Source organism: Lathyrus oleraceus, chromosome 1, assembly GCF_024323335.1.
Source record: "Lathyrus oleraceus cultivar Zhongwan6 chromosome 1, CAAS_Psat_ZW6_1.0, whole genome shotgun sequence".
NCBI lineage: Eukaryota > Viridiplantae > Streptophyta > Magnoliopsida > Fabales > Fabaceae > Lathyrus > Lathyrus oleraceus.
The window spans coordinates 135,016,927-135,025,697 of NC_066579.1; the positions used below are offsets into that span (position 1 = coordinate 135,016,927).

An 8,771-nucleotide genomic window follows, 5' to 3' on the forward strand; every position below is an offset into this window, starting at 1 on the left:
AAAAAAGAGTACACCCGGTGAGTCGAAAACCCAAAAGGGCGGCTCAGGCAAAAATGGGTATCCCGGTGGATTGAAAACCCGAAAAGGGGGCGATCCAGGCAAAAGTTAGGGAATAAGCGAATGACTGTGATCTGAGTTCATCAGTGTTATATCACCGTTTCATTCAATCCGGCAATCTTCGAAGGTTAAAGATCGACTAATCATCCACTTCAGAAAGCAAGATGAGCAGAGCGTCTTGAGGACATACGAGCCATAACAGAGTCGAAACTCGGTGGGACCCCGTATCCCCATTGCCATTAGGATAGTTCTCTTTTTATAGCGATCACCTCTTTTCAGGGATCAGCTTCCTGATACCCTCGCCTATTCCTGGCATAAATTTTCTCCCCAGTAAGAGTCGAATAATTCAGTTAAAGAGCCTTTTTATTTTTCATTTATCAGTTTGTTTGCAAAAATGTCCGAATTTTTGATAAAACATATTGTATATGAACATAATGGTGGCTTTTGCAGATGATTTGCACAGGAAAACATTTAAAATTGCTTTGAATATGCTTAATCCCGGACGGTGAATTCAAACCGAGTAATTCCCCCGAGGCATACGTGTATTTTTGGTTGCAGGTCATAGGAACCGGATGCCAAGTCATGAATCCTCATCCCTAAGCGGTTGACAAAGTCTCTCCTCAGCAGAGCATGTTCCCCAGCAGAGTTGACAGTATCCAGACTATATATACCCAGCGGAGTTGACAGTGTCAGACTGTATCTTCCTAGCAACAGCGGAGTGGTTGCATAACCAACAGATGAGAGGGTGGTGTTCCCAGTGTTCATCTCATTCCCCAGCAGATTATTTTTAACAGATTTGTTAATCCCCAGCTTGAGGGCGATTAGCAAGTTCATATCCCCAGCAAAGGTCGTTTCCTACTACATTTCCCCAGGAAGTGTTTTCCCCACAGACTCTCCTCACAGAGCCTCGCCGAACAAAGTTTCCATAGTTGATACTCCCCCCGCAAGGTCAACTTTTCAAGCAGCCAATTTATTTTTGGTGGCTCATTGGTCCCGGCAGACGGATCATTCCCCACAGAGCATTCAAGGATTGATACAGCGATCTGTTCCCTACCGGAGTTTGCTTCCCCAAGCAGATTTCTTTTTACACCATGCATAACATTTGCATTTGCATGCATATCATATCAAACATACACATAAGCTGATAAACAGGTTCTTCCAAGCAGACTGAAGAATTACTTTACAACCAAGGTCATGAGATCCAGCCAGAGGATCAAGCGTGAGTGATCCAGCCTGATGGTCGTTTTGAAGATTCAGCCTGAGAATCGTTTTCCAGTGATCCAGCCTGAGGGTCATTTCGAAGATTCAGCCTGAGAATCGTTTTCCAGTGATCCAGCCTGAGGGTCATTTCGAAGATTCAGCCTGAGAATCGTTTTCCAGTGATCCAGCCTGAGGGTCATTTCGAAGATTCAGCCTGAGAACCGTGTTCCAGTGATCCAGCCTGAGGGTCATTTCGAAGATTCAACCTGAGAATCGTGTTCCAGTGATCCAGCCTGAGGGTCATTTCGAAGATTCAGCCTGAGAACCGTGTTCCAGTGATCCAGCCTGAGGGTCATTTCGAAGATTCAACCTGAGAATCGTGTTCCAGTGATCCAGCCTGAGGGTCATTTCGAAGATTCAGCCTGAGAATCGTGTTCCAGTGTTCCAGCCTGAGGGTCATTTCGAAGATTCAGCCTAAGAATCGTGTTCCAGTAAGCCAGCCTAAGGCTCAATTTGAAGATTCCCCAGTGAAGTCGCCTACAAGCTTTATTTCCCCAGCAAGCCCAAGTCTAATTGAGGAGTCGTTACAACATGTTCTAGCCCGAAGAATATGTACGAAGCCCAAAAGTGGAATATTCTCGAAGCTGCATATCTAATATGAAGGTTGGGTGTAGATTTCAAAAGAGGGTGAACCAGCGCATGCCTCAGATGCGGGATCCTAATGATGGGAATTTATCATCAAAATAATCCAGATCTAGCCAAAAGATCGAAGTAGATTCAGCCAGAGAATCGAAACAAAGAAGATCTAGCCAGAAGATCGAAAATCGCAACAATTCAAATCTAGCCAGAAGATCGAAGTAGATTCAGCAAGAGAATCAAAGGAAATAGATTCAGCCAGAGAATCGAAACGAAGGAGATCTAGCCAGAAGATCGAAGAAGATCTAGCCAGAAGATCAAAATCGTATCCAGGCCGAGGATCAAAATTAATATCCAACCAGAGGACTAAATTGAGTATAGGTTCAGCTAGAGGATCGAAACTCTAGATTAAGCCAGAAGACTGATTCAGATCCAGCCAGAGGATCAGAAGAAAAATAAACAGCGCGGTGTATTTCCGCGTTTTTGTGGTGTTCTCGGAGCGCAAATTTTCGGTCTGTCTTTAGTATTCAATCACAGCTCACCCCGTTTGTCTGATAAGCTGTTCGCTTTCATCCTACTCGGGTTAGCTGATGATTGAATAGGGGCAGCTGTAACACCCCAAAATTTGCCCTATTCATTCATGCATTCATTTAGCATTTCATATTGCATTTCATCATGTCAATCAGAATTAGATCCAAGAAAACTTAAAAAAAAAAAGAAAAATAAAACGAAAAAAAAATAAAAATAATTTTTTACAAAAAATAAATAAATAAATAAATAAAATAATAATAAAATAAATAAAATATAATAGAAAAAACTTGGACTTGGACCTCTCTCATTTGAGCCCACAAAGCCATGAAAATCAGGTTATAAAAGAGGGAGATCAGACAGAAAAAGGAGGAGAAGCAAAATACTCTGAGGTTTCCTTGGAGCAAAACCCTGGACAAAACCTGAAGAGAAACCTGACAGAGAACTCATAGCAACCCCCAGGCAGCTCTGAAAAATTCAATCTGACTCACACACTTTCATCTCACGCAAACCCTAACATTGCCTTGCAAACCCAGCCGTGCCATTTGATTTCAACCGATCTCTCCAATCAGGTTTGCCCTTATACCCATTACCTTTATGCTCTTAATTTGGATCATATGAATGTATGAGGTATGATGGATGAATTTCATTATGTTTTTGCCCACGGGTTTAATTATACATGAATGGGTGAAACCTATGCCTTGAATGTTTAATCACATGATTTCTGAAATGTATGCCACAGGGTTTGAGGTTTCTGAAACCATACTGTTATCCATGAAAAAAATGCTTATCGTGTTTCACTAACCCTTTTGTTGAGTTTTTGTGAGGGCTCACAGACTCTTGCAGAGATGGTTTGCGTGGTTTTCCCACTTTATTTGTGGGATACCCCCTGGAGATTCATTCCGATTACCTGTACTGACTCACCTTTCTTTGATGGCATTAGCTTGGGAGATCCCTGGGTTTCTTACTCCTTTAATTGCTGTTACTTCGGATCTTTATCCGTGTGGTACTTTTACCTCTTTTCCGCATTTTATCGCTTTCTTAGCTGGAAGACCTCGATAGGAGGCATTTGTTTTCTTTTGTTTATTTACTTCTGAGCCCCTTGTTGGCACATTTACTTTATACATGTTTGTTTTGTATGTGTTCGTATCCCTGCAGGTAGCGCGGTTCCTTCGTCAAGGACTGCCTTTTGCCCTTGAGCATCCCAAACCCTAAAACCCAAAGCAACATGTTAACTCCTTCTACTACAGGCGAGTAAGTCTCCAAAGGTCGAGCATCCGGTAGATTGCGTAGTGACGTCGTTCGTCCAAAACCCAATCCATAACCCCGTAGTTAGCCGAACTACGCTTTGCTCTGATTCTCAGGCCAGATGAGATACGTAGGCATAAGACGCGATGTCTTAGCGAGCACAATTACCCTTAACCCCTAGGTAGCCGAGCTACGAAGACTCTGATTCTCATATTCAGATGAGATACGTATGCAGTGGATGCGACATCCGCGCGAGTCATTTTCATTTAACCCCCTTTTTTTAGTAAATAACACATTAGATAAACCCACACCCTTTAGACAAGAACTACAAAAGTGGATCCCGTAGAGTACTACGGATGCGTAGGGGTGCTAATACCTTCCCTTCGTATAACCGACTCCCGAACCCAAGATTTGGTTGCAAGACCCCGTCTTGTCCTTTCCTTTTTCAGGTTTACTTCGAGCGTTTCCTTTCCCTCCTTTGGGATGAATAACGCACGGTGGCGACTCTTCTGTCATTTTCTTTCGCCAGTTGTTTCTTCGCGCACTGTATTTTTCAGGTTGCGACAATCAGTTCACACAACTTTTATATCATACAATACAATCAAATTTCATGGGTTTAACAACAACATTTTCATCATTCACACAATTCAATCAAATTTAATGGGTTTAACAACAACATTTTCATCATTCCCACAACTTAATAAAATTCCATGGGTTTAACAACAACATTTTCATCATTCCCTCAATTTAATCAAATTTCATGAGTTTAACAAATACATTTTCATCATTCCCACTATTCAATCAAATTTCATGGGTTTAACAACAACATTTTCATCATTCTCATAATTCAATCAAATTTCATGGGTTTAACACCAACATTTTCATCATACCCACAATTCAATCACATTTCATGGATTTAACTGCAACGTTTTCATCATTTCCACAATTCAACATAGAGAAGAAAACACAAAACCTATATGGCATAATCTACCCACCATCATCATGTTAACCCTTAGATAATCAGAACATCACCCGTATCTTAGAGTTCCTAGCAATAGCTTCTTTAACCTTCAACAATGGTGAATCTCACCTTGAGCCATAGCCTCTTCTTCTCTCTTTCTTTGTTTCTTTTCTTCTCTCCCCAAATGTTACGTACTGAGTTTCTATCCAAATACCTCTTTTATATTTTTATTATAAATCCTATCACTTTATTAACTTATTATATTATCACTATTTTCTTAATAATAATAATAATAGTAATAATAATAATAATAATAATAATAATCCACTCAAATTAAATAATTAAATTAATATTCATATAATATTAATTAATTAAATAAATAATAACTAATATGATTAATTAGTTTTACTCGCCACACCAGCCTTTATACACTTTTGGTCACACACTCCCCACCATCTTAATTTCTAAGGCAATTACCCCACACCAAGGGTACACAACACATCAAAATACCAATCAACACAACACAACCATAACTATCACATAATTAAATTATGGAAAATAATTTAAATAAAATCGGAACATTACAACTCTCCCCCACTTAGAACATTTTTGTCCTTAAACATTACCTGATGCGAACAACTTTGGATACGACTCTCGCATCCTGCTTTCCAACTTCCAAGTCATATTTCCTCCGGTAGTTCCTCCCTATACTACCTTCACGAGAGCAATCTCTTTTCCTCTAAACTATTTCAGTTCTCGATCATCAACCCTTATAGGTAGAGCCTTAACTGTAAAGTTATCCCTCACATGAATATCATCCATCGAAATCACATGCGATGGATCCGAAACATACTTCTGAAGTTTTGAAACATGGAACATATCATGTAGATTTGACAAATTTGGTGGCAACGCCACTCTATAAGCAACAAGTCGAACTTGCCTAAATATTTGATACAGACCAATAAGCCGAGGAGTAAGCTTCCTCAACTTTAAAGCATGTCCTACACCGGTCACCAGAGTGACTCTCAAGAATACATGGTCTCCCTCTTGAAACTCAAGATCATTTCTCCTCTTATCATGGTAGTTTTTCTGCCTATTATACAAAGCTTTCATCTTCTCCCGAATTAGCTTCACCTTCTGATCACACTGAATTACACCGTGTTTTTGACTCGGATTTCACATGTTTATTAGGATTTTATTATCATTTTGTTTGTATTATACTCTTTTCTCTTGTTTTCAGATATTTAGCACTTTCGGACTCTTTTGGAAGAAACGAAGCAAAAAGACCTAAAATTAGGGCTTTTCGGCGAAATTACACACATGGCGTTGCACATGGCGGTCGCTATAGGAGGTAACTGCCACGTTCCCATGATCCACCCCATTTACACACATGGCGGGCGCCACCTTTGGAAGTCACGTTCTCACTAAGGGGAAGTTGGAGGGCACCATGGTCTTTACAAGCTGCTGGAAACCTCTATAAATAGCTCATTCTGTTTTATTTTCTAATCATCCAACTTAGTTTTACAACACTAAGCATATATTTATCATTTGTAATAGCGATAATCCGTCACATCGGGGGGTTATCGCACCTTTGTGAGATTGAGTTGGGTCACTTCGAGTTGTTGTCGTCTTTAGCTTCAGAAGTCAGAGGTTTATTTTTGTACCAGATTTAAAGCCCTCCATTTGGAGCAGGTTCTTATTTATCGCTTTATTTATTTATTTCCCGCACTCGCTTTTATTTTATTTATTTCCCGCATCGCTTTACTTTTATTTATTTTCCGCACTCGCTTTTATTTTATTTATTTCCCGCATCGCTTTACCTTTATTTATTTTCCTCACTTGCTTTACTTTATTTATTTCCGGAACTCGCTTTACTTTATTTATTTTCCGCACTCGCTATACTTTATTTATTTTCCGCACTCGCTTTACTTTATTTACTTTACGCACTTTACTCGCTTTCCACGCCTCACATTCTAAAACAAACTCTTCATCATGATTAACACCGTTGTGTTTGTTTGTGTTACCATGTCTGGCTAAATCTTTTAAAGGTTAAAATGTAAGGATCGTGGTTAAAGTAATGTTTCACATAATGAATCTGTAGAAATACTTTAAAGGTTGTTTTGATTTTTAACTTGAGTTTTCTAAAACAAACTTGGTTAGTTTTAATTATTCGAGGAGTGCGAAAGCACCCTGGCTTAGTAATTAGGAATTTTTATCACATTAAGAAAAAACTATTTTTGAAACTTTTTTCGGACGCGTTGATAGATTTAAAATCAAGAAACTCCTTGGGTAAACTTTCCAAATCAAAATCACTTTTCAACTAAGTTTACGAGTCTCATTTCTTAAAAATGAGTTTACCACTTTAGCGTTCTGCGCACCTTTTATAAGTGACAATAAGAGGCCTTAATTTAAGGGTAAACTCGGTTCTGAATACGCAAAAGCGACAATTCCTGTTAAATGGATTCTTTTCAAGAGTAGAAAATATTGCCTCATAAGTAGTTCTATTTAGACAATCGAAACATCACTTAACTGACGTGAAATACATTCAACCTGTCTTTACCCTCATTTATTATTTACTGTTATTTTACAAACCCAATATCTCTTTTATACCGTCTTAGATAAACACTGTAACGATAGTAATCGATAGATTGACGATTGGTCTCTGTGGGATCAATATTCTTTTATATTACTTTGATGTAATTCGTGCACTTGCGAATAACACGATCAAGTTTTTGGCGCCGTTGCCGGGGATCAACTTCGTCAAATTTCGTACCCTGTTGTTACACCGTATAGACTAAGGCATTATTAGCCGGTAAATGCGAAGAACCCATTGTACCAGAAATTTAGTAGATCCTTTAGCGGAACCCGAACGTTATACTCGTACACGCCTCTTACTCATCCGAATTAAGAAAGCTATGGCCGAGAATCGCGATAGGAGACCTCTTAAGGAATTTGCCCAACCCTCTGATGAGGAACCTAGTTCGAGTATAGTAAACCCCCTTATTCCTTTTAACAATTTCGAACTAAAACCATCTTTGTTGCAATTAGTGCAACATAACCAATACGCGGGTCTCGCTACTGAGAACCCGAATCAACATTTAAAAGTTTTTATCCAACTAGCCAACACCTTTAAATCTAACGGCGCTTCACCCGATGCGACCCGTTTAAGATTATTTCCTTTCTCCCTTTGGGATAGAGCACGTTCATGGCTAGATTCACTTCCAGCCAATTCAATAACTACATGGGAAGACCTTAGGAGAGTATTCTTTGCTAGATATTTTCCCCCTAGTAAGACTGTTGTTCTTCGAAACCAAATAACTAGATTTGCTCAAAACCAAGGAGGATCGCTTTTCGAAGCTTGGGAGAGATATAAAGAGCTATTAAGAGTCTGTCCACACCATGGCTTAGAACAATGGCTGATCATTCATACCTTCTACAATGGAATCCATTATAACACCAAGCTGAGCATCGACGCTGCCGCAGGTGGCGCGCTGATGAACAAACCTTATCCAGAAGCTTATGACCTAATTGAGGATATGGCCCAAAACCATTACCAATGGGGAACTGAACGAGCATCAATGGAGAAAAAGGAGACCCAAGGTGGAATACATGAGGTAAGCTCTCTAGACATGATGCAGGCAAAAATGGATGCTTTAGCCCTTAGGATCGAACATATGTCTATAAACACTAACACCGTAGCAGTAGTCCACACAGAGTGCGAACTCTATGGATCTAAAGGACACGAATCGGTGGAGTGTAACCTTTTGAACGAACTAAATACCGACCAAGTGAATTACGCCCAAGGTAACCCATTTTCAAACACTTACAACCCTGGATGGAAGAATCATCCAAATTTCTCCTATAAAAACCAGAACCCTATCCAAAATCATGCACCTCAGAGACCGCAAGGTTATCAAGCCCAAAAACCAAACCAACCTATGCAAGCTGTGCCCCAGAAGTCTAACCTTGAGAAGATCATGAAGAGCTTTATATCGGGCCAGACTCAACAAAATAAAGAATTCCTAAACTAGAACATTCACGTAAACGAACTTATAACGCAATTAGGAACCAAGGTTAATCAGATAATCACTCACAACAAGATGCTTGAAACCCAAATCTCACAGGTAGCACAAAACCAAGC

The 8,771-nt window shown here is 39.7% G+C and overlaps 1 non-coding gene across 1 annotated transcript; it reads right to left on the reverse strand.

The window, feature by feature from the left end:
• Positions 1-7,929: 7,929 nt before the first annotated feature.
• LOC127116246 (small nucleolar RNA R71) lies at positions 7,930-8,036 on the reverse strand. Its single transcript, XR_007801210.1, has one exon. It is a non-coding gene; the product is annotated as a small nucleolar RNA R71 (small nucleolar RNA).
• Positions 8,037-8,771: the final 735 nt, after the last annotated feature.